General features: G+C 43.5%; 1 protein-coding gene across 3 annotated transcripts in view; it reads left to right on the forward strand.

Moving 5' to 3' along the window:
• ARHGEF2 (Rho/Rac guanine nucleotide exchange factor 2) overlaps positions 1-27,194 on the forward strand; it is a 575,049-nt gene that overhangs the window by 50,932 nt on the left and 496,923 nt on the right. The window contains exon 1 of one of the 3 annotated variants that reach the window (XM_069217926.1): positions 11,839-11,861. The exons of the other annotated variants lie outside the window; for them this stretch is intronic. The gene's annotated coding sequence lies outside the window, so the exon portion shown is untranslated. Of the gene's footprint in view, positions 1-11,838; positions 11,862-27,194 lie in introns of those variants that run through there. 3 annotated transcript variants of the gene reach the window in all.

Here is a 27,194-nt window from a genome sequence, read left to right on the forward strand (position 1 = left end):
GTGCGGTTCTTTTGGGGGACTAGTTTCGCCTCAACGCCCCCCCCCCCCACACCCTAGCACTTTGAGTGCTTCTTAGGGAACGCCAGGGCCCGAAGGAGAGAAGGAAATGGCCACAGGAAAGGGGTCACGCACGGGACCCCTATCAATATTTCTCTATCCAGGGGCCCCAGGTGACCTGGAGGCCAACGAAAAAGGAAAACCCCAAGAAACGAGGAGAACACCATCACGTTCTTTTTTGGGATGTCTCTGGGGCGTCCCTTCTACACAGAGACTCGAGAGGACAGAAGATGACTGAAGAACTGCCCCAGGGAAGCCAAAAGCAGAGGGGCATAGTGCCCCTCTATGTCCCACTCTAGTGCCTATGTCAGGTGGGAGCAAGTCACAGTGGCTGCAGAACCCCACCAGGACAGGGAAGAAATGAAGCCCTTTCTGCGTTAGCCACACACAGCTGAGCTGAGCGTGGGGAGCTGCTGGGTTTGTGAGGGCTCTGGGTCGCCTTCGTGACCCAAACAAAAATAAGCATTGGCAAAACAATTAGGTCTTCCCTCTACAAGAACTATTTGCATTGGTAATGTGCTTTTCCGTGTTGTACAGCAGTGTGGCGGCTGTTCAACATGGCTAAAAGTTAGTGCCGTGGAGTGGGGGAGTAGAGTGTTGTGGAGTAGGGGAGTAGACTGTCATAGAGTTGAGTGGAGAGGAGAATACAATGGTTCAGTGGCAGAGCGAGTTGTTGCGTGGAGCGGCATGGAGTGGCGTGGACTGGTATAAGGTGGAGTGGACTGAGGTAGTGGGGGTGGATTGAATGTAGTGGGGTGGATTGAAATGGGGGAGGTGGATTGGAGTTGGGTGATTATTATGGATTGAGTGGGGCAGATTGGATTGGACAGGTTGTTTTGGTTTGTACTGGGACAGCCTGGAGTGGGGCAGAGTGTTTTGGATTGTAGTGGAGCAGATTGTTTTGTAAGTGGGACAGATTGTTTTGGATTGAAGTGGGGCAGACTGTTATGGAATGGAGTGGTACAGATTGGAGAGGGGCAGAAGGTTTTGGATTTGAGTGGGTCCAATTGGAAAGGGGCAGATTGTTTTGGATTGGGGTGTGGTAGATTGTTTTGGAGTGGGGCAGATTTGAGCAGAGCGGGGTGGATAGTGGTAAGGTGGACTTGATTGGAGTGGGGCAGATTAGATTGGAGTGTGGGATTGAAGTGAGACAGAGGCCCATATTTATACTTTTTTAGCACCGCATTTGCATCATTTTTTTGACACAAACTTGCAAAATACAATTGTGTTTTGTACGTTCGCGCTGCTTTTGCGTCAAAAAGCGGCACAAATGCAGTGCTAAAAAAGTACAAATATGGATCAGATTGTTTTGGATTGGAGTCGGGTAGGTTGTTTTAGATTCAAGTTGGGCAGATTGTTTTGGATTGGAGTGGGGTAGACTGGAGTGAGGCTGATTGTTTTTGATTGGATTGTGGCATATTGGAATGGAGCAGATTGTTGTGGTTTGGAGTGGGGCAGATTGTTGTGGTTTGGAGTGGGGCATATTGTTCAGGGTTGGAGTTGGGCCGATTGCCTCGGATTCGAGTGGGGCAGATTGTTTTCTATTGGGGTGGGGCAGATTGTTGTGGACTATAGTGGGGCAAATTGTTTTGAATTGCTGTATTGAAGTGAGGCAGATTATTTTCGATCGAAGGTGTCAGATTTGAGTGGGTGGGCTGGGAGTGTTGGAGTGTGGCGGGTTGGGACTGGAGTGTGGTTGATTGGACTGGAGTGTGGTGGATTGTAGTTGGGCTTTTGGAGTGGGGCAGACTGTTTTGAATTGGAGTGGGGCATATTATTTTGGATTGGAGTCGGGCAGACTGGAGTTGGGCAGATTGTTTTCGGTTGCAGAGGGGCAGATTGTTTTGTATTGTAGAGGGGTAGATTGGAGTGGGGCGGATTGTTTTGAAATTGGGGCTGATTGCTTTGGACTTGACTAGGGCAGGCTGGAGTGATGGAAATTGTTTTGGATTTGAGTGGGGCAGATTGTTTTGGATTGGGATAGGGCAGGTTTTTGTAGATTGGCGTGGGGCAAATTGTTTTGGATTGCTTAATTGGAGTGGGGCAGATTGTTTTGGATTGGAGTGCGGCAGATTAGAGTGGGCTGGGAAGGATTGGAGTGTGGTGGACTAGAGTGGATTAGGGTGAGTGATTTGGATTATAGTGGGAAAGATTGGATTGAAGTGAGGTAGATAGGGGCGTACTGCACAATTATTATACATAAGAAAGAAACAATGTTGCTTTGCAATATTTAGAACAAGATAACATGAGTGCAAAGTGAGAAAAGAAGACCTGGCAAAATAAAAACAAATTTAACTATAAGAAATACAACTTTTCATTTTTTTGTCCTGATGGGCACCTTTTTGTCACTCACGGACTTTCAGTTTACACAGTACTAGAAGTTAAAAAGAATTAGTGCAAACTGAAAAAAGACTTGGCAAAATAAAAAAAAGTTACCTATATAAAATACAACTTTGCAATTTTGTTTGTCTTGCTGGGCATGTTTTTGCTAGTGAAGTGGCTTCTGTTTGCAAGGCACTAGAATTAAAAGGCAAAAAGAGTACCTCAATCACGCCGGGAGCAGTGAATAGGCACCGATTAACTGGAATCAATCACTGTTTGGTCCTTGCCCCTTTGACAGGAACAGAAATTATGATAGGGCCTCCAGTGACGAATTACGAGAATCCAAACAAAAGTGCCCCAAGCCAACAAATGGTAAGCCACAAGTGGGCTAGAAGACCTTTTCTAACTACAACAGTGTCTCGCTAGCGAAAGTCATGTGCCAATGCATGCTATCTCAGGCTATCTCAGGCTCGACCTTAATGAAGCAAACAAATACAAATGATGGACGGAATGCGGAACCAATCAAACATTCACCCCCAGTCACAGATCTGGGTTTACTCCATCAGTTCTTTTGCTCACCATGCCACCCCAGTTTGGACCCAGCCATATGCAAATCAGTCTTGACCCTGTTCCCCATGAGAACAGTCCAGCCCAAGCTGCCAGGCCAAGGCCTCCCTGGACCAGAAACAAGCAGGGACCCCCCTTTTGAAAATCACTTCCACATGAGTGTGTTCTCACACCCTCCTTGATCAGCTTCAAAAAGTTGCTTTCACACAACATGATCTTGGTAACCTTGCAAGGCACATGCCATGAGACACTGGGGATAGTGAGTGTGGAATAAATGTAATAAGTCATTCTCATTCTACTCAAGGTGAGAGGTGGATGTGAGAATCAGGGGGAGCTGGAAGTGAATCAGAGAGAATGGCTGGGGCTCAAAGAAGAGGCTGTACTACGAGAAAGAGTGGTAGATAAGAGGTCTCTTTTTGCGAAGTGGATCTCATGACACTATGCCTTATCTTCAGCCTGTAGAAGATTTCCAGAAAAAAAATACTTTTACTGAAGCAATGGAGGTGTAGTGGTGTGGAGGAAGGTCTCGCCCTAGTGATGACATTTTGTGGCCATTAGTGTGGTGTGCTTCGGATCTTAAAGGTGACTTTATGTGGTGTAAGGAAAGAGTGTAATATTTTGAAAAAAATGACCTTCATAGTCACTCCAGTGTTCTCAAAGTACTGAAAGCCTATATACAAATAAGAGTGAAAGGCAGATGAGTCAAGTAATGTATGACAATGATTACCTTAAAGACATCCTTGAGGTGCAGGCCTGGGACAGTCAATATTTCAGATGAATCAATGAGTCGCTGTTGTGTCCAAATTACCTTGTCCCCAATCTTGCATTCAAAAACGTAATTAGATATGGTGTACATTCTGACCCTAGAGTTTCCTCTAGCAGTGCATGAATATTTACAGTACCCAGAAAGCCCTACAATCAACACAGACGAAAAACAGCTCAAAATTATGGAAATACACATATATGTATACATCAGTCATACATCATTTATTTAAGCAATTTGACATATGTAATGGTATTCTAATTGTGCATTGGCTATTATAATATAATCAACTCAAATACAAGCTCAGTTTATTTATTCTTTATTGTGGCCTAACCCTAAAGTGTGATTTTATAATGATGTGATTTATTTTATTTTATTTGTATCCAAGCAATGCAACCAAGATGTTACACAATACGTTTGGTGAAAATAGTTGATGCACTTGTGCTAAGTTTCTACTCTACCTTTTGGAATTATGGTCAGTTAAAAGATAACACAGTACAAAAAATGATTTTCTGCTGCTGATGGATGACTGAGTTTACAACATATAGAGTGACATATATGCTTTACTATGTCTTGCTAGAAACCATGATTCAATGTAATAACATTGAAAGGGAGGAGTACTGTTGAAGGCATAATAATGAAATCAGTACTTTGTTTGGGTAATTGTCATATAAACCATGGTAAATTCTTTTTAGTACACTACCAATAAGATTGATCAAAAAAGGCTATGTTCACATGTTGAATTTTAAACAGCAAGTCTCAAATCTCATCTCCCTCATATTACTTCCCATGATATTTGCAAATATCTTGCACATAGGGGGTAAGCAGGGTTCTTTAATTTAGATATCAGCAATAACATTCAAATCGTTGATGAAATAGAACATGGAGTAACTCAATTGACTAAATAGGCTCATTGAACGTGCCTCAGTGTTTCTTACCTTGATGGACTTTGAGCTGTAGTCATTCTTGGGATGATGCCACGCTCTTGTGTGGGACACACCAAATCGATCACATGAATTTCACTCTGTTCAGGCAGTGTATGATTCTTCCCTGAGGGAATAACTTTAGAAAACCCAGGGGCATCTGGTCTCCAGAATGGGATTCTCCATGAAAAGAATCAGAAGGGAAACAGGAGAGCAGAAAAATGGATGGTGAAGAGTGCAGTCTTCCACCAATGAATGGTGCGTTACTCAGAGGTAGATCTACTGTTTCTTCCTTGAGTCTGTTCTGAGGTTCAGTATGCAATGGTTGTGTTGTGTGCAAGACTTGTCTACTTTGCAATAGCCCCTCCCTCCACCCCATCTCTCATTTAATCGACCTATCACACTTTTAACATAATGGCATGCCCCTAAAAGTAGTTTGGACAACACCAAATTATGGTTTCGCTCTGAAAGTTGTTCCACATTTGCAATGAATGTTGAAGAAACTCATTCTCATTATTTGAGAGTTGAAGACGGTTTCAACAATTCTCATTGACTTCCCTCAACCAGTCAAAATGAGTCCCTACGGTTAGGCCATTTTCATTTACTGCTGGGCAACCATTCATGATCACTTTGGATAGTGTGTGCCTTTCCTGGCTGATTTGCTACCCAGGGAGCCATTGGCAGCCTGAATAAAAGGTTTTCTTATTCAGGCATACAATTTGCCTACTGCTTTTAGTCTTCGAAAGGATTGGCTAATGGGTTTATTTTAAATGAAACTTCGCTCTGCAGCCTAACTTAAACAAACATTGGCAAAGCCAATGGATCTCGCCTATGCAAGAGTTATTGGCTTTGCCAGCGTGTTTTAGGCATGTTGTACATCAGCGTGGCTGCCGTTCAGTATAACTAACTATTTGTGGCATAGAAGAGAGCGATATGGAGTAGCATCGAGTGGCATATGGTGGCACAGAGTGTCACTGAGTGGAGTGTCGTAGAGTGGAGTGCCTCAGTGTCGTAGGTTAGACTGGTGAAAAATAGACTAGGGTGGCATAGAGTGCAGTGGTGTGGAGTTCAGTAGTGCAGAGTAGAGTGCAGTGGCATTGAGTGATACAGAGTTGAGTGCATTGACTGACACTGCACTTCTATAGCACTGCACTCTGAGTGTAGCTGCATAGAGCGATGCAGAGAGGAATTGCATAGAATGTAGTTGCATGGAGTGTATTGGCATAGAGTGCAGTACAGTGGCATAGCGTATAGTAGTGCAGAGCAGAGTGCAGGGGCATAGAGTGCAGTGGTGCAGAGTATGGTGGTGTAGAGTTCAGTGGCGAAGATTGGAGTGTTTCAGAAGAGAATGTCATAGAGTACAGAGGTGAAGAGTAGTGTGGTTAGAGTGTAGTGGCATAGTGTAGAGTGATGTAGAATAGTGTGCAGAGTAGAATAGCGTGATGTGGAGTGCAGTGGCATAGTGTAGAGTGGTGCAGAGAAGAGTGGAGTGGTGTAAGTGGAGTATGCATGGTGTTGTAGCGCACTGCCTTTACAGACAGCATATTTTCATTAGAAATGACCATTACATTTGCACTGACACACAGTTTTACTGAGAAAACTATACAGAACACAAATGATATTGAAATCTCATCACCTTGTGTTAAAATATTTGTTTCCACCACACTTCAAAATTACAAAAAATGTGCTTTATTTCTGCTTTCTGAATTCTGAACATTCCGAAATATCTCCGCAGTTTGTTACAGACATATAAACTTTATTGTGTGCTAGAAGAAAAGCCTTTCACTGCAAGATTATCCCACAAATTCTCTCACTTTGAAGTCAGAGAAAAAAAAGTAAACATCAAGCTTCTTTAGAAGATAAAGCCTGACAGGTGATCGCTGTGTTTGAATGCACAGTAAATGTGACAAGATAAGAACAAGATTTAAAGGCTGGTTTACAGAAAGAGAGCACTCATAAGGATACAGTAAATAAAAAATGCTCTCCGGAAGGGATGAACTCAAGCTGGAGAGCCTAAAACAAATAAAGCCAGCAAATAAGAAGCAATCCAATGTGAGTTACAAACTCCGAGCCAATGGTAAGCAATCAGCAGACTGCATTCCCAGTGAAGCTTTCCTAATGTCCCTAGGATGTCTTTAACGAACCAGACAACTGTGCTGTCTGGTAGGCTTCAACCTAGAAAAGGATGGATACACTTCTCTTCACTTTAGACCCTCTTGTTTAAGTGCATTTGGCTGGCAAGAATGGGAATGGCATGTACTTGAGAGACAAGAGGAGCTAAATACACTAATCTAGGTTTGGAAAACAGAAAATGAGCAATAGTAACAAAGTGCAATCCTAAATACAGTAACGGTATAAGTAAAAGAAAAGGAAGCAAAAGTAAGAAGAGTGAAAACAGGGATTAAAAAGTGCAGATGAAATTAAAGAAATATGTGATGCGGCTGCTCAAGAAGGACCAAGAATTGCATACAAAAAGAGAAAGAAATTGAGCATACATGAAAAAAAACAAGAGTTAGTTGTAGAAAATAACAGTTGGAAATGAAAAAAGAAACAACCTGGAAATATGACAAAAAACTAAGTAGATAATTAAATTTCAAAAATAAAGGGGTAGGAGCAGGCACAGTGAAAAAAAAATCATGCGGTCTTGTAATAACGTATGATGCTGTCTGGTACGCATGGCATGTAATTTTTTCTTTTCCTTTTTATAAATGCTAACTTTAACACTGCTTCTTCTACCATTATTACTGTACACCTTTGAATAAATCCAGTTTGGTGCATTTGTACTCTCTGATACAATAACCGAAGTGCTCATATTGTGTCGCAATCCGACTAGCAAGCTAAAACGTTCGCAAATGGTGGGGTTATCCACGAAGAAACTGAAACGTATATTAAATGTGTGAAATCTAAACTTAGAGACGTTTGAGCAGCATAGGATGAAGGGATCCTGTAAAAAAAGATTTATCAGGAATTACATCATTTTTCCCCTTTATTTTCTTATAAAAAATATTTAAAACGTATTTCGATTATGTTCAGGTTTGTTCATTAAACGTATATTTGGGCATGTACAGTGACAAAATACTATGTTTTAGACTCACTTGAAAATGAGATAAGGTTTCCTCAGTCATTATTTCCAGAGCCTCACACCACAAATACCCCCTTTGAAACCGCATGAGCAAGGTCCACTTACAATTTGAAGGTCACTGCTAAGAAATGTTACAAGGTAAGAAGCAATACCTCTCTTTCAAAGAGTTCAATCAAAAGTTATATTCAGGTCCACTTGTATTATGCAGAAATGGGGGACCAAATGATGAGCCTTAACTAAGTTATGCAGCAAGAAAAGGCAAATTATGTGGTGTAATGCAGAGCATACTCTGGCAGTATAATTTCACAACTTGGTCATTTCAACATATATTAAAACTCTTTGGGCAAATGTTTCAGGACATTAGTACCAGTTTAAGTTTAGAATTTGGAAATAATAAATAAAATGTGACTAGTTTACCTCTGAAAATGGTCTGCCACTGTGCTCCCCTTGTGCTTTTCTTTGATAGTAACTTTGGTCCCTTTAAGTGACACATTTTTAATAAAATATGCAGAATATATTGAAGACGGGGGATTATGTGGAGTGTGTACTGTATTAAATGTATAAATATGCAGAAAATGCAACAGCTGCATAATTGCACAAGTCTAGTTACGCTGTTTATATTCTGTCTTTTCTGTGAGATTTGTTGCCACTCTATCCGTACGCTGTACAACCCATCTATTTTAAAAATTCCTCATATTATTTGCTGTGCCTGCTTTAAATACATAAACAGTGGTGCATACATTTCATGTTCCAGCTACTCCATTGTAGGATCACAGCTCCGATTTTTGGACCCTGAGTTTACATTTTATGTCTATGTCTAATTTATAAACCATTGTGATTGATGTATTTGATGTCTGAGAAGTCGAGATCCATACCCTTTTTAGGCCTTTGGAGAGAAGGGTCAGAGTGAAGATAGACTTCAAGAGTTTGACATTCTGTGGGAAGTCGGGGTAACGTTTTAATCCTCCCAAGACCAGTTATGGTAGAAGTCTTGGATGCTGAGTATTGATGTTACTCGTAGACTGTCGCCTACCACTACTTGCAACATGCCCTTGCCACAGTGGGTACATACAGATGCTGTAGCTGCACAGCAACCTAAATACTCAAGAATTATTCTTATAACTTCTATGTACATCTAACTTGAAAATATTATGAGCATTGGTGTTACCTAGAGTTGGAAAAGTCGAATTTATGGTTGGAATGCCTAGGTCATTAATGGCAGCTTTCCACATACCCATTTGTTGGGAAGGGATGCTGATCCTTGGGCAATGTTGGCTCTGGTTAGCCTACTGTGAGTGTGCTGCAATGTGGTGGCTATCTCAGATTTAATGATGCCCTTTTTGAAAAGGTGAATTTCAATGGCAGAATGGTGACCATGGCGTAAGGGGCCATCCCTGACATTACTGTGCCCATCCCAGGCATGCTGGTGGAAATCCCTGGAATAACAGAAGGGCAGTTCTAGTATAATAATGGGTATTCCTGACAGACAGTGGCCAAGGTGGACATCCTTCACATCTGAGAAAACTAGCTTCTTCTGGCATATAAAAAGCATCACTTTATGTGTGGGAGTAGTTCCCATAAAGTCTTTTACAAGAATATAAAGCTGATAATTGAGAAGTGTGTGTGTAAGGGGTGGGTGGGGGTTACCAAAATGAAAAGCTACTATTTGGAACCATAATGTGTATTTCAAACAAATGTAAAGATAGTGTTCAGGGAGGTAATACTTTCATTTCCTGAAATATATTTGATGCTGATATTTGAGTGATAGCTGTGTTGGGGAGATTATTGTTTGTGGTGTTTTCTTCAGTATTAGAATGCACTTACTGCTATGGCTGTTATTTCGTGACGTGTAGAATTATGGATCTTTATTGATAAAAGTTTTTATAAAGAACATTAGTTCTTCTATCTGGGGCTGAGCCTCTAAGATCGATGTAACTTCTGATGGCTCAACCCGTGAGGTATCTCTAATGGGAGAACTCTACTGCCTGATTCTGTGAATCTGTCTAATCCGAGGCTACCCCTGGTGTCTGATTAGATTATCTAACTTTTACACCTCTCATACAATACCTCGGAAGGTGATCTCAGCCCTAATAGTAGGAAGCAGAACTGAAGAAAGATGCTATACACATTTTGAAACGTGATACATATGTCAAATTGCATAGTCATATTTTCTAAAACAAGTGAAAAACCCCATGCCTTATTTATGAACTTTTAGGGAAAATGCACTAGAAATTGCAGAGATTGTACTTTGTACTTTTTAGCAGAATTCGCTCATGTTTGTGGGGGAGTATGAACCACATTCACTGAAGGGAAGGCACACTATAAATGAATTCGAATATTGTATTAGTATCCCTCATTGTCCATTGCTTTTTAGCCAATATACGTGTAAACTGTGAGGTAAACGTCATTTACATGCATCTAGTGTATTGTAGCATTTATATAGCGCTTACTACTTCTAGGTGAGGTGCTGAGCCGGTGACCTGCATGCGTAGCATGCTACACTGTGGCGGGTGTGCACTGGAAGAGTGGTGTCCTACTTCTGAGCCTATATTGGAAGTTTTTACATGTTGTGCGTGATGACTAGTGAGGAGCGGTTACTGGACACAGCACTTAGTGGTGACGTGAATAAAGAAGTATCAAAAATAGAAATATAATTTACAGTTTGAAGTCTACTGGCAGCAAGGGTTTGCTCGATAGGTCCCTTTGATGGTGGTTGTAATTATTTTATACGATTCCAGCTAATTTTCTAGGTCAGTGGCAGTGTTGACGGTTGAGCTCTCTGCGATCTTCTGGGGCTGCCAGAGGGAGGATGTTATTGGTCTGCTTGCATGAACTGCGGCACGGTCCCCTTCATAGGACAGAAGGTCAGGCTGGATAGCTAGTTGGGACCTACAGTGTCAGGCAGTGTTAGACTGTGTTATAGTCCTCCAATGGCCAGCGTTGCTTACCAGATCTCTTTACAGGATGGCATATCTGCATAGCTTGCCTGCCCAGTTGTAGTAAAGAGATTATTTGCAGTGGGCTGGGATAGGCTACAGGTTTATAGATCGGTTCCACAGTCGTTCTGTGGTACTTTAGTTTGTCAGGCCCGTCTATGCAATTCATAGTGAGCAGTAGTGCTCCACCGGTGTCAAAGTTCACCAGCCACCCATGATTCAGCATCTAGCCAGCTTTCCTCCATAGTCGATGTCCGTACAGTCCCACTACAGCTGCAGATTCCGGTAGCTTCCTCCTCCCTACCCCGTGGCGAGATGCCCGTAACATATGCAAAGTCTCGTAAAAGTTATTTATTTCATTTTTTGTGAAATTTGCAAAAATGTTCCCGTTTCGCATTGTGCAAATTGTACCCACATGAGACTGATGTGCGCAGGAAATGTCTTGAAGTAAATACATACCTGCCAGAGAGACAAACCAATCTCCTGTCGGCATTTCACGTCACTTTTATACTTAGAAGCTCACCTTACATGACATTTCCACGTAAAATACCAACTAATTATATTTTGCTTATGTGTAATTTTGTAATTATCTCCTCATTGCCTGAGAATAGAGAATGTTGCCGAACAGATCTGTGTTTTTCTGAACCGATTATTTTAATCCGCTCCTGTAAAGTATGATAATTATTAATTACCAAAATCCCATCCGGATATTTTCTGTGTTCGTAGGTTAAGATATTTCCGAGATAAATACTGTTTTTCACGTGAAGAAGGAAAGGAGACGAAATATATGCAGTTGTGGTTTTCCCCGCGCCCTTCACCGCTACACTGGATGGTTGTAGCTAAGGAAAAACAGGACTGTTTCCCCAAACCTACTTTTTACGTAGTTAAAAACCAGGATGTCCAATAATGCTGCAAAAGTGAGGTATACATGATTGCAGTATTGAATTAAACAATAAATGTACATTTATGTATCTATTTATTCGTGTTAATTGACCCACATTGAAGGAAAGTATTCTGAAACTCTTCTTTTCCCCAACTCTTAAAAAGTCCTCCACATACCACTGACGCGATGGGTCATGTGGTGCTGACCAGCTGCCCCGCCTCCTCCCTGGTGGCCGAGGCTCGTGCAGCTGGGCCTGCGTGTGTTGTCCCCCCGGTTGCCCTGGTGATGTGTTCCCGCCCTGAAGCTTATCACCCTGACTTCCATCCAGGTTCGCGGAGGCTGCGGACAATATCTCACTCGCTCCGCACTCGTTATTTATCCGCTCGGCCCCTAGCAACCTGGCTTCCCAAGCAGGAACTCCGAGTCACCGGCGAGGAGGGAGGCGGCCGTCCCAGGAGGGCCCGGGGCGGGACATGCACGCCCTGTCTCTGGAGCAGGAGGCCTGTGCTCTGTTATGTCTGCTATGTACTAAAGTCAGTGCCGGATTAAACCCTGTGGAGTCCCCTAGACAGTATACATTGAGCCCCCTCCTGGCAAATTATCTCCTAATACGTTTTTAATTTTTCTAACCAACAATTTTAATAAACCAATTTTCTTACACAAAACTAGACATTGCACGTATGTAGTTTGCACCTATTTTTTTTACAAACTGACAGCTGACAGAAGATGAGCTTTTAAGAGAGAGACTGTTGTGTGAATCTGATGTCTATGGTTTATGTACTTTAAGTTGTTAATGGGTACATTACACGAATAAGGTATTTTCTCTATGGTGTCTTTAATGTAAAGTTTCCTGTTTCTTTGAGTTGATTAATTTTTTTCTGTTCTGTGGAAACAATTTAAGATAGCTTGATTGTAATTTTCTTTCAAGATCAAATCAAGATTATTTTGATCTCTTGTCACGGACCCCTGAAAGGCATGGGACCCATTGGTTGTGCCTACTTTAGGTAATCCAGCACTGTCTAAAGTGTATTTTGTGGTCTCCTGCGTGTTGTGATATTGGTTATGCTCCTTCCATGTATTTTATTTATTTATATACGGGTTTCTGGCTCAAACCAGGTCTCTAGGGCATCCAGGAGCTGTAAAACTTGAAAAACAGTTAATAGAACCAGTCGAAAGACAGACCAACTCGTTAAGCCTAGTTAGCAGTGGCAAACGGTTGTAGGGGAACATAGACCGAGGCAACACGAAAGTACAGACGTTCAAAACCACATATCACCGCTTTTATGTATTTCAGTGTCTACTTACTGTGTATTATGTTGCTAGTTAAATTGTGTTGAGTGTAGTGGTTGTGTGTTCTGTTGTGCGTTTTTTGTTCTATCTTACGAGTTGTGTGGTGTTCGGAGCGCTATGTTATATGGGGCTCCAGTTTAGGATCGGGTTGAAGACACAGCTTTTCAGAGACCCTACAACTCAGCGGAGTAACAAACCAGTGACCAGCTACCTCTCCTGTCACTTGCTGACTGTATGCTTGCCTTTGACCCTGTACAGCGCCCGCTGCCTTTTCACTAGGCTCCGACAATACAAATGCTATGTAAACACATTGTCATATGTTTTCTACATTGTGAGTTCCCTTCGTGGTTTTACAGTATTTTTGTGTTGTTGTATTATGTTTTGCGTTATACTTACTTCTTGTATGGTGTGTTGTTTGGGATTGGTTACCAGAGATGCCCCATGTTGCCAAGGAAGGAGAGCTTCACTCCTGATTCTAACAACACAATGCACCCTGGGAACTGTAGTCCTGGTAGTTCATTCACTGCATTACACATCCCTGAAAGCAATGGTTTTTGCATTTTGTTACATGCCACAGAATACCTTGTGTTATTTTTGGGTTTTATTTCGTGTTGTGTTCTGTTTTGTGCTTTTGATTTTTTTATTTATGACTTTCATGTATTGTTTCTCTGAAACCGAAGGGTGACAGTGTGATTTACTTTTAAGAAGAAAAAAAATAGAGACAATGAAACGACACAAATTAACATTTCTGCTGCATGAAGAGAGCAAGGAGCGTGGGGTAAATGGAGGTCAATTTGTCCATCTGTTAGGAAAAAGTTTTTAGGTGTGGTCACTGTTGTGCTAGCCTCAAGTAACAAAAAAAAAAAAAACTCCATCTGCCTGTGTCCATGTGCATATATTAGAAAGGTGGTGGTAGAACCTCTTTAATTATGGTTGAGTCAAAGGAAAGGGATTTATTTCTCTTAATAAGCTTCATGCCATTTAATGACTATATGATTGTTCCTCAAAAAAGTTCATCTACTTTGGGTCCTTCATAGCAAGTTATGTGCAGATTCATCAAGTGCAATTTCACACTTTAACTCCTGGAGGAAGTTTTGCTCTTTAAAATAAAAGAAAAATCAGTTGAAGGGAATTACACCGAATTTTGCATTAAGTTACAACTATAATCATGTATCTGCCTCTTTTTTCGGTTTGCTGTAAATCTGTTTAGTAATTTTCCAGAATTTACATTGAATATGGGCTTGGGTAGCAAGAGGTTAAATGTTGAAAAGGGTATAGATATCTGGCCTGATAAAGAACTATGGATAACTTTGAATCCAAAGTTTAACAAAATACTCATATCATGTTGGCTGCTGCAGATTTTTCTCCAGTCGGCCATTGCAGATCAACAGACCCAAAAGGATCTGATTACTGATTGGCTGGAAGCAAAAAAGAGAGAGCATGTTGTAGCTGCCATTAGAAGCTTCAGGGATGCAGTTCCAGAGCCCTTTTAACAATTATGGAGGGGCACATAAGGGGACAGAGAAAGTACACGCAGACCCATTTGAGCCCGTGCCCCAAAGAGACCTACCATGATTTTAACAGTAAAAACAAGCATTTGTACTGTAATAGGTCTCGCATTTGCTTGAGTTTTAGCTATTTGTGATGTAAATGCATAACTGGACTTTTTTTGCCACATAAATTACTCAACCTCCTGCATAATTTGGTCCTCTCTGCCACATAATTCCAGTGACCCTGCATATAATTAAAGCACTTCCATTTACCTTCCTCCCTCTATCTACAGCAAAAAATGAAAATATTGCTATTATTTATTATATTTATTTATATTATTACTATGGGGGCCCTCCCCCAAACCTAGAGATGACCTAAACTGAAAAAAACCCACCATGCTGAAATATATTTAGCCCCTAGAGGGCATAGTGCCTTACACATTTTCAGGTGTACTGCAATACTATTACAAACAATGCCCTTAAAACACAAACTACTCCCAGTTGTAAAAGAAAAGTTCCATCCATGAGAGACATTAAATGGTGGGAGAGGTTACTATTTTGCCCCCCCCAACTTAGTACAGGGACCCCAGACAGAAAGAGTGTGTCATGCTGAACGGTTTGGTGGTGGTCACATTGTCGTAGAATCACCACAGGCTGCATTATGGGCAAAAGCGTTTTGAAAAAAGAAATGCCCCACAAAGCATTAGGGGGCGGATTTTCCGAGTGCAGTGAATATGTTAATATCAGCTCTCCCCGTGTGCCGGGAGAGCCGCTTTGAGGATTTCTGTGTTTTTTTCTGTTTTAAATGCACCAGTTCGTATATTTTTCAACTGCTAAACTTGTTAAGTGGTTCTCACGTAAAGCTCTCCTCCGATCAAGGTCGTGCTATATTAAACTTCACGTAGTCATGCAAAGCGCTCCTCAGATCGAGTTTGCGCTATATGATCATTAAAAAAAAATATATTAACTACATTTAAAAAAAAAAACTCCAGCTTGCAGCATTGTGCGCAAACACCACATAGAAACAGCGGCATACCCACAACAAGGAAGACGCAGCGGGAAGCGGCAAGGCAGAAGAAAAAAGTAGTGCACCACACTAAAGTATGTAGTCGAGGGAGCGATAATCCATGTCACAGGGTCAGTCTCCAAGGTGGTAACAAAGCAGCCTCAAGGCAGGACAAACGTAAAGCATTTACCTATGAAATCAAGGGAATTTTGAAATGCAGGCCAAGAAGTGAATGAAAGTTATGGTCGTGAGATGGGGGTGTTGCAAGCCCACAGATTTAGATTACAACGTGTTGAGAGACAGCGCTTGCGCGCTGCGCTGTCTAGGCTTGCCCTAAAAAGCAGAGTAGTCAGTGCCTGGATACAAATCTGTGACCTGCAAATGGTACACTCAGGTCTCTGCAGCACACCGTCAAGCCACTGAGCTATTGTTTGGTAACAATTCTGCTCTCGTGTCAGCAAAAACCTGAGATTTATAGCAGAGGCGGTGCTGAAGCCAGGACCCCCGGGCAGGCGATTATGTAATCCAGTAACTAAAACAGGCATTGGCCATACCAATAGGTCTGGCTTTAAATTAATGTTTCTAGTAATGTGAAGCATTTCAAGTAAAATAGCATGGGAATAGATATATCTTTGTGTGGGACCTAAGAAATGTAGAATAATATTGGTGTAGGATAAAAGGTCATGTCATGTTTGTACTGTGAAGCCAGACAAAAATTCCATGTATGTAGGTGCTGCATGGTGCAGGGTTCGGATGGCCGTGCCGCCCCGGAGATGTAGAGGAAAGGGACTGGCTGCCCGGGTACAGAGAAGGGCCGCGAGCAGCCTGCCGAGAATCTGGCGGGCCGCAGCTGCAGAGGAGCCCACCCGGCGAGTGGACTGTGGGACCTGGGGCCCAGGTGCCGGAGGTGAGTGGCTTATGGGACATCTGGCGAGGGCACCTGACCTGTGGCCTGATTTTAGTCGGGACTGAGGGGCCATGCAGAGTGGAGAAGACATCCTGAGACCGCACAGGCCAGACACACCTCACAGTACCGCCCCGGGCCGGTTGGTGGTAGGGGCTGGCACGGGCTCGGTTCTGGGGCCGGGTCGGCAGAGTCACCTCCCCTGCGTTGCTGACAAAGTGGGAAGCACTGAGGTTGGCCCAGGGGGCTTCAGTGATGAGGTGAGACCAGCGGGTGACGAGGAGCTCTATCACTGTCCCTGAACGTGGCGCTAGGCTCTGGGCCTCGGATCAGACCTGGTCCTGGGCTTGGGCCTGCGGGCCTGGAGGTCTCAGGTGGCCCTGGAGGAGGAGCCAGGGAGGCAGAAGAAGACAGTGCCTGAACGTCCCCTTTCCGATTTGGAGCACTGTGCTAGATAATGGAGCTGGCTGAGCCCCGAGGCATATAGAGTGGAGACAGCGGGCGGTACCGGCCCAGTGCAACAAGGGATACTACCACATGGAGGCCCCAGGACTACGATGCATGCCCCGCAGAGTGCCTGGACTGGGGTTGTGCCGTGCCTGGGTGGGCCCCCACTGTGTTGTGTTGGCCAGCGGAGGAAGGAGCACTTGGAGGGAGGGAATCCTTGAAGTCTCTCCCTCTGGCTTTGTCCTGGGGGGCACCTTGGCCCCTAGCGTAATCTTCCCTGCCACTTCTTAATGCAGGAGTGCACTGTGGGTGGTGCCGACCTTGCCACCCCACATCGGCCTGCTTGAGCCCGGAATGCAAGTGACCCAAGCATCACTTAAGCTTATCCCTGATCATGAAGCACACAATTTTTCTGGATCCCCACATACCACCTTGAGCGTTAATGGGAGTGGGAGAGATGTCTGGGATCTGGTGAAACACCCTGCGAGTGAGATCATATAGCAGCCCCTTTGCGCAGACACTTATCGTTACTGCAACAACTTGGTTCACAACAGAGGTCGACAGACTGGGGGCTTCCTTTTCCTATAGAGCGAGCTGCTGACAGACGCGACCTGAACTGAAGCGAAAACTGGGCATCATCTGCCACTTCTTGGACCATGGCCACCTTGAAACATAAAAAGGAGCAGTCAGTCTGAGAGATGCTGACTAGATCCACACCGGCACAGCACAAACCTACGGACACAATCCCCAACCCTCGCTACAGGCCGACAATGAGGGAATAACTAACGGTGAGCTGGTCCGGTCACGAGGGGCTTTCTCACGTCCTTGTTTGACTCATTAAGGCTTGTTCTCCAGGACCTTAGGGAAGACCTTTCCCAGGAAATGCACGATCTTCACTCCGATCTTACCTCGATTGGGGAATGGGTCTCGGACTTGGAAGACAACGAGATAGCCAGAGACGTAGATGTGGAGCCAATACGTCAAGAGATTTTGTGACTGCGGGAACAGCAAGACTAGCTGCAGATATTGTCTGAGGACCTTGAAAATCGCTCTCGTCGTCACAACATCTGAGTCAGAGGTGCTCCTACTGGAGTTGAAGGAAAGGACACTAGAGAGTACATCACAGCCATGTCTGCTCAGTCCTGGGATAGGAAGACAACAAAGCAATCCTGTTAGATCGCATACTTAGAGCCGGTCGCCCAGGCAGAACTGGATTGAGGCCTCCAGACATCACAGTGTGTTTCCACTGTTTCCTGATTAAAGAAGACATCCTCTGGCTGGTAAGAAGCAAGCAGCATATCAAGTTCAGAGGACATGCGCTATACCTATTCCAACACATATCTCTGCTTACACTGCAACAGCACAGAGAGTTTAAAGATATTAAACACCACCTTTGATCTCGCAACATTGCGTATAGCTGGGGACACCCTTTCAGGCTTATATTTCGCTGGGAGGGCCACCTACACCAATTGAAGACAGTCAAGGAAGCCCAACAGGTTCTGGAGATGGCAGAGGATCCCTGACTCTGAGGCTCGGGCCTCTGGGGAAGCCTCCCATGCGGGGCGGCCCCGATGGAAACCAGCGGGCTGGCGGCGGAAACATAATAGACCGTCATCCAAGGAAAGAGCACAGGAGCAACAGGCGGTCCTGGACAGTATTACTTCTAGCACCAGCAAATAGATGTTGAGAAACGGTGTCTTCACAGTTGCTATGCGCTGCATCTGACTGTTGAGTACCTGGTCCACTATGCTGTGACAACTGGGCCTGAGGTGGAGGGGCCCTTGTGCAGTTTAAGTAATACCGTCAGATGCCCTTGAGTCAGGATAGACGCTCTCTTTATGGATGCCCTTGAGGTGGGGACACTGTTTCATGTTTGTTTTAGCACATGTTGTGCCATGCAGTTATTTGTTTCACTTTCCCCCTCCTCTTTACGTAGAACGAAACTAGAATCTGGTGAGCTCCAACACCTGCACAATATTTGGCATCTCACCCAAAACACCCCTCTCCGTAACATGCAGGCGACATATGCGCTTCCTTCCTAACAACACATCTGACACTTAAATTTCTGAACCTCAATGTCCGAGGCCTCAACAACCCTGCAAAAGAGTTGGCTATACAATACTCTCCCTACTTGAGTGCACTGAGAGCCATATTTGATTACTACAGCAAACCCATCTCCTGTCTAAAGATGTCTTTTGAATGCGCTCTAAATGATTCCCTCAACAGTATTGGTCCTCTGCACACACAAAACACAGCGGGGTGATGATCCTTGTATTTAGATCTTTCCCAGGGAAATTTCTCACTAAGATAACAGAGATAAAAGGTAGATACCTAACATATAGAGTACGGGAAGGTACATTCCACTTTACACTAGCCACAATTTACGCCCCCAATGCAAAACAGAAATCATTCATTATGGAAGCCCTCGCCCCAACACTAATCCCCCTGACACAGTGCTTCTTATAGGGGGTGACTTCAACCTAGTTAAGACAACGACCTAGACCGATCAGGCCACTGGCATGGCCAGACTGATGCTTTCTCCCCGGCCGGGCTACAGTGGCTTAATGACTGTGGACTGGCAGATGCATGGTGAGGGGTAAATCCGAAGACTCGAGACTACACCTTCTATTCGGTGCAACAAAAACGTATACCCGCAAACTATTTCTTAGCTTCCCCAGCTTTTCGAGCCCGTATTAGGGACACCACGATAGAACCCAGAACCTTATCAGAAGATGACCCACTTTCTCTAACAGCCAAATTTGATTTAATTCACTTTCGTTCTCCTAACTGGAGATTTCGCGATTCCATACTCCAGCCACATAGTTTGATGGATGCCCTACGGGGGTCTATTAATGATTACCTTAGCATCAACAATAGTGAGTTTTCATCCCTGGCGTCAATTCGAGACACCCTTAAAGCAGTTGTGCAGGGAGAGGTGATATCTATATCTGCTGCAGAGAATAAAGCTCGAAGAGAGTGACGGCTGCAGCTTGAGCAGAAAGTGGCAGAATGTGAGAAGATTTACAAACGCACGGGGACCCCCAGAGTTTGGAGAGAGTTAGTAAAAACCTGCCTCCAACTGAGGTGTCTATATCGAGCAGAATATGCCATTGTAAGACTAAAACATAAGTACTATTTGGGGGGCAACCGCTGTGAGCGGTTGTTAACCCATAAATTGCAGGCACGAGCTCAAGCCGCTAATATTAAAATGGTTTGATTCCCCCCTTACAGGAGAGGCAGGAACAGATCCTCAAATCGCGGCTACATTTTGTGAATTCTATTAATCTCTCTACGCGGCCGACACAAATATAATCACTGACTCCTTCTCCTACCTGGATGGGTGTGTCCTCAGCTCGCTCCCCCAGGCTGACATAGACTCCCTGGACAAACGATTCAAGTAGATGAAGTTATCTCGGCTATCGCCTGATTGAAATCCGGGAAGTTACCGGGCCCATATGGTTATACGCCACTCTTCTATAAAACCTTTTGCCTAGAGTTAGCACCGTTACTCACAAGACTGTTAAACTTGTTCGCTGAGATTAACTCCCTTCCTGATAGCATGCTTGACACAATCATAACTGTCATCCCGAGGCACGGCAAAGACCCAGAGGAGTGTGGGTCCTATGGGCCCATTTTGCTCCTTAACATAGACACCAAACTGTTTACAGGCATTCTACGATACCGCCTTCACCCTCATGCCTGGGCTGGTGGACCCAGATCAAGCAGACTTTATTCCCCACAGGCAATGTGGAGACAATACGAAACGCCTCCTGCATCTTATAGATGACACAGATCGCAGCAGGAAGCATTGCTATTGTCCATAGACGCTAAGAAGGCATTCGATAGAGTCCACTGGCCCTACTTTTTTGAGGTTCTGGGCCATTTTGGCTTTGGCCTCAAATTAATGGTCTGGGTAAAATGTGTGTATAGAGAGCCCAGGGCCTCTGTCCGGGGGAATGGCATCTCCTCTCAGCCTTTTCCGGTTCGGCGATGGACGAGGCAAGGATGCCCCCTCTCCCCACTTCTTTTCACCTTCTATACGGAACCCCTGGCTCAAAGCATATTTATGAATCCCAACATAACTGTATCAAATTCAGGGGTGACCATCACCTAATCAGTCTCTATGTGGACGGTGTAATACCGGCCCTGTCCTACCCACTGATCTCACTATGGGCCCTAACTGGATTTCTGCAAGGGTTCGGGGCTATTTCAGGACTTCAAGTGAATATTCAAAAATCCCGTATCCGGAACCTCATGGCCCCTCCTGCCCACGATGCAGAGCCCCACTCCCAATTCCCCTTCCTTTGGTCTCCCTCCCACATCCCATATTTAGGCATTGAACTTGCTAGTACCTCTTCACGAACTGCCCACAGAAACTACGCTGTCCTTTCTAAACTCGTGCTGGCAGACCTGGAACATGGAGCCAACATAAACTATCATGGCTTGGCCGGGTAGCAGCCATTAAAATGACAATCCTACATCGTATTTTATAAATTTTTCAGATGATTCCCTTTTCCCCCCGCTAAGACACTAACACACTGCAGTCTTCAATCCTCAAATTTATATGGAGCGGGAGGCCCCCGTGCTTATCAAGGCAGATCCTTTTTCTTCCTTAGAGAAAGAGGGGACTGGCAGTCCCATGCCTTGCTAGATACTTTCAGGCTGCCCAATTATGCTTTCTGATACAATGGAGCTGCCCATACACTGAAAAACATTGGTGCTTTATGGGCCAAGCTGTCGCAGGGTCCCACATATGGAAAGAACCCTGGCTTCCATGCAAATATAGGGTGAAAGGACTCTACTCTTCCCCCCCATCACTAGCACATCATTCTGGGTCCGGGACACAGCTGCTACCAAAGCTGAACTAACATCTTTCCTCTCACCTATGACGCCAATGTGCGCCAACCCATACTTCACCCCTGTCATGAACCCAGATTGCTTTCGCAGATGGCATGCTGGAGGATGCACATACATGGCATCGTCCCTTTTGATCGCCTGCAGGAAGATTATGGGTTAACAGAGGCGGACAGAATGACGTACCTACAGGTTAGGCACTGGGTTCTCCAGCCTTTGGTCTGACCCCTCGCTGCGAGACCACTCACACCATTTGAAAAATGGATAACACTCCAGCAGAATGACAAACGACTGATCTCTGAGATTTACACGCACCTCACCACCACAGTACAGGTGCCCAGAACCACAGGGCAACAAAGATGGGAGGATGAGATAGGGAGAGAGCTATCGGACACAGAATGGGGAGCCATTAACTATAGGGCTCACCACACCGTATACAGTGCGGTGGGCACGGAGACAGCTTACAAATTTGCCTCATACTGGTTTCATACTCCATTGCAGATACACTCCTGGGACTGCTCCAAACCGGCTACTTGCTGGAGAGATTGCGATAACACAGGCACATTGTTACACCTGCTATGGCATTCCCCCAAGTTGCAACGGTATTGGAGTGGCATCTTAGATGAAATAGACAAGGCATTCCAAACAGAGACCCCTAGACTACCCACATATACTGTGCTATTCCTTTCTAACCCACTAACATTTCCTCTACACTTTATGAAAGGTCGACAGATGGCTCTGGCCATCAATGTAGCTCATCAGACTATATTATCACTTTGGCTACACCTCCCGTCTTTGGGTGGGCAAGGGGAATTTGCAACTATCTGATTAACACTTGGGGAAGCAGACAATAGTGGTGATCCACAATGGGTATGAAGTGGGAAGGGGACATGTTCTTGTTTGTGTTATTATACTGTTTCGTCATTTCTTTTACAGCTTTCATTGCAAATAGTTATGCTGCCGGCTCCGGGTTGTGGCATCAAAGCTGTGTTAGACATTTCTTAAGTGCACCTGCAGCTGCCGACCTGAAAGGTTGCTGGTATGCAGCTTTTCTAAAAATTGCAATAAATAGAAATGATCCATAAAAATCCATGTAGGTTGATGACTGTCTTCCTCCCATCTGTGCTGCTGCCAGGTAAAAACAGAATAAATTATCTATTTATTTAAGACTCTTTAATAGCATTCCAATGTCATGTGTATACTGAAATTCATTGGTAGGCAGTTGGATAAATAAACAAAATGGTCACAACTGCTTGGGGAGCGGGAGGGCAAGTACTTTTTCGTGGAAGCACACTACTTCTGCCTAATCAAAACATGTACTCCTGGCTCCCAACATGTGGGTGGAGCTAAAGCCCCTTTGTAGTGATCCTCACACAATTGCCTGGCAACAGCTGCACTGTCAGGGCAGACCATAAGGAGACAGCTGATTTCTTCCTCTGACATGGGGTTCCGTGGGAGAATCCAATCCATATACATTGGTTAGTACTACTCTGGTGTGCTAAAGACATACGTTTGAAGAGGAATCGGAGCTCAGGGAGAAAGAGATGGAAATAGGATGAGGAGAGATATGATTTAGACCATGGAGGAGGAGGGATGTAACCTTACTTTTTACATTTTCTATTTCATTCATTGTATCGCTGTAAGAATTTGACAAAAACCCTCTTCACAGCTCTATATTTTGGCAATTGTTAACCTTACAAGACATTTCATATCCCTGATATTGTTTATCTGTGTGAGTGGACTTGAGGGGTAGTTGGAGTCAATCCGAAGAAATTTTGTCTAATAGTATATTACGCAGATTAAATATGTTTCAATCTAATTTAAACTATAAAATGGAGTAGTAGCACATAGTAGGTAACAAGGTCATTCAGACACTCATTGAGTATGTAAGAGCAAAGCCAGGAGTCTATGTGGAACTTGCAGTATTATAACATGTGATGAAATGCACTGGTAAGTTGGACTTGTGTCTATCTGCCATATGTATCTTTAGGTCATACTGGGACACAAAATAGGTCCAGGCGCCAAAATAAAAGTGGCCCCCATTACCAAATCAGATAGCTAAAAGAGTGGCCCACTTTTGGAAATCGGGACAGGGTTGAACTTGTAGCGACACACTTTATTTCCGTTTTACAAGGTACAGGAGACTGCATGCAATTTGGCTTGCTGCAGGCAATGCTTATGGTACTCTCAGAGACATCAACAGTAAAATCTGCCCACCATATTTTGAGAACAGGCCCACAAAAAGACACAAAATCGGCCCCCACATGGCCTCTCAGACCTGCCTTTCCAGCACTGCAAATTTTGCTCTATGGCAAGGAAACCCAGTGCATCGGTGTGTCATTCTGTGGTTCAGGTATCAATGACTCTGGTCTGCATCTATCTTAGATAATCTTCTCCTCTTTGGAAACTATGTAGTTTTAGAAGAAAGTTTATTCTCTGTGCGAGTACGTTCCCTGTGTGCAAAAGAGTGTGAGTTTATATACTTGAAAAGGCTGCAAGCTGTGCCATGAATGTTTGTTCAACTAGCAGACATAGCTCAAAAGGAAATAACACTCTGCTATGCAGAGCCTTTTCATTTTTTATCCTCCATGCCTTATCCCGAGGACTCTTTAAAATCTTACTGTTTTTCCTAAATTTTGTTTCACCTTCTAAATAAACATCACCAGCCATTCAATCCAAAGTTCACATTCCCAAGCTGCAAAGCAAGCTGAGGCCAAGGACGCCCAGCAGCTGTCCCTTGCATAGTCTATATTGCTAGTGATTCCAACACATTCACCAATGCATGTTCATGCAGAGCTTAGTTTTGTTATTGATTTTATTTAATGTATGTATTTGTTGATGTGTAATACAAGGGAGCCTGCAATCTGTGTATAGACCCCTGGGTCTAATTTCCTTATTACTGGTGATTTGTGACGTCTGTAGTCTCTTTATTTGAAAAATGATGTAGCTGCTCATCTGTAATAGTTTATTACAGTTGAGTACTGATGCCACAGTTGTTTTGTATAGCAGCATTTATATAACACTACCCCTACGTGTGGTGCTGAAATGCTTTCCTACATGAGTAGCATGCTACACCATGTAGGATGCGTGGTTGAGAGGATATTGTTTTTGTATTGATTCTGTGTGGGAAGTGTTTCCTTGTTTTATGCGATGACCACTGGTGTGTGTTTACTGTGTTATGGTGCGCAGTGAATAGCAGTGTGTTGGATGATGACGTGTGAGAGAAAATGCTTATTTTTATGGTTTTCTGTGTGCTGTTAGATTTGAACAGCTCTGTAGGTCTCTTTATGGTATTTTATATATGACATCTGATTAGCCAGTTACTGAACTGGGTTTTCCAATCTGAAATTTTGTGTATAGTAGTGGTCCTGAGTTGGCATGAGTGGAAGGAGCTAGAAGTGGAGAGATTTGTTGGGATGAGCATTTTATTACCATACCTGAGTGTTTTTGTGAGTTGTAAAGAAGCAGTCAGATTGTGCACACATTTGGAACCTGCAAAGTCTCCAAAAACTGCCCAGTAATGATACAAATCTGTTTATCTATAGCATGCCTGTTCCTTTGGTGATGTTTGGCAGTACCGTGCTCGTGATGAAAAACTCTCATAGCAGATATGTATTATGTGAATTCACTAAGCATAATCTGCAATTTGTTGCTGATTGCGGTGTATCATGGTTGAAGTGTTATTGTGGGCCATAATAGATATATATGGAAGTACATAAATATATATAATGTCATGGCAAGTCATAGGTCAGCCCTTTTTTGCCTACTTACATAATTAACGCAGTTTGCAGTTTGAGTTGTTTTTGATTCATGGATTGTAAGCTGAGGATTGTGCTTGAGGGTATGATTGTTTTCTGGGCAAGGTTGCCTCTCTGTAGGTGGTGTAATTATCTGGGAAACTGCCATGTTTTAAACTGTCTTTGGAAGTATATGCTCATGAGGGCTTCTAAGGCTGGCTGGTAGCGAGTTCCAGAAAGTGACAGCTTGTGCTGGGAATGCAGTGTTTCCTCACGATGACAAGTGATGCAAGCTTGGAGCTGATGGTTCTGTTGGGTTTGTATTGCTTGTTGCCAGAGTTGAGGGAAATCACAAAGTTTCATTACAGCTTTAGTTTCAACAAGGAAAACAGTAACTGACATTCCCTTCTTCTAATATGTTTTAACAAAGAAAAAATGATCAGGAGATGCTTATGCCAACTTTTTTTCTATGCTATAAGTCATTACCCAAATATAGAATATCTGCAAGTTTCTACACAATCGGAGCCAAAGCAATTTTAATCTGCATTAAATTGATTTTGGTGTCTTTCATTTCTCAGCACAGATTCTGCCTTCATTATCCATTCTTGACCATGAAATACCAAGGAATCGAGGACTTAAGTTGTTTGCGGGAAGGATGATGGTGTGACCATGTGCTATATGGAATAAAATATCCTCTGAAATATATTAAAAGGGTATTACAAGTCACCTCAGAGGTCCATGGCCCTATAAAGATACTTTTCTTTCAGCCTCATTCCTCTATATGTGATGAAATGCCTCAGTGACTTACAGTATCCTTATAATGCAGGGCAGGTGGTACTTTCTCACATATATTTAGCGGGGAGTGTGCTGTACAAGGCTTTGTAATTACATGAGTAGAGGTGGCATTCAGTGAAAATAGGCTCAGAGCAGTGTACACAAGCATCTTCAATTACAGAGGTAAAGACACGTTAGGTGGAACACTTTGAATTGGCACTGTACAGTGTTGCAATGGCGCGACAGACACCTGGAGTGATCATTGTTTAACGCATAACATGAGCCTAACTGTAAAGGTAAAAAAGATCAGTGTCCCACAGAGTTAATAAGGGTAGAACTGCGTAAGAGGCAGAGTTATGTTTAGTGCATTCCAATGTCATGTTCCCACCTTTTGTATGGTCCAGAAGCGCTTTATAGTCTCGGAGCCTTTTTATGGTCCTGGGATTTGCACTGATTGCAGTAGGAATTGTTTGTTGACATTGGATTTGGTTTTGTTTTGTGTTGTTCACAGTTGAGCCATTCTGGATGGCATCCAGCGAGGTTAGAATAGAGCAATGTGTTATTTAGGCATTGAATATCTTGGAGAATGGACAGCTAGATGTTGTTTATGCATATGTGGGGTGCATTGTGTTTAAACAAGTCTTTATCATTGTTTTGCTGGACTGTAAGACTGTTCCTTGCTCGGTTGAGGTGGCTGGTGAAGTTTGAAGTATTGTTGACGATTATATGTTCCAGTATGATGCAATGTTGAGTGCATGCGGTTGTGGTACACTTTATTCAATACCTTTTGAATGGTTGATATGTAGACTAGTCTAAATAATATGCATAAGTCTTCGAGTGGGCCTTTTGAAATAGAAATAAGAGTGTAGCCCAATGTAGCAATCCACAGCCTTTGTAACTGATGGACTGGTCTTTGGGGTAATGTTAGTAAATTAATCTATGTCTCAGCTCACTAGGACACAAAGTTCCACGTGCTTAGCTACTATTTTGCTGCCATTAACGTTAGTCCAACTGAGGTGAGCAAAGACTACAACTCCCAGGATGCATTATACTTTAAAATGAAACTCCAAAGCTGCAATCGTTACCTGGATTGCCTCAGTCTAGATTTTTACCACGTCACAATACCATGCCTAGATGATAACAAGTATAGATGACTTCC

The sequence above is a fragment of the Pleurodeles waltl genome, chromosome 12 (assembly GCF_031143425.1).
Source record: "Pleurodeles waltl isolate 20211129_DDA chromosome 12, aPleWal1.hap1.20221129, whole genome shotgun sequence".
NCBI lineage: Eukaryota > Metazoa > Chordata > Amphibia > Caudata > Salamandridae > Pleurodeles > Pleurodeles waltl.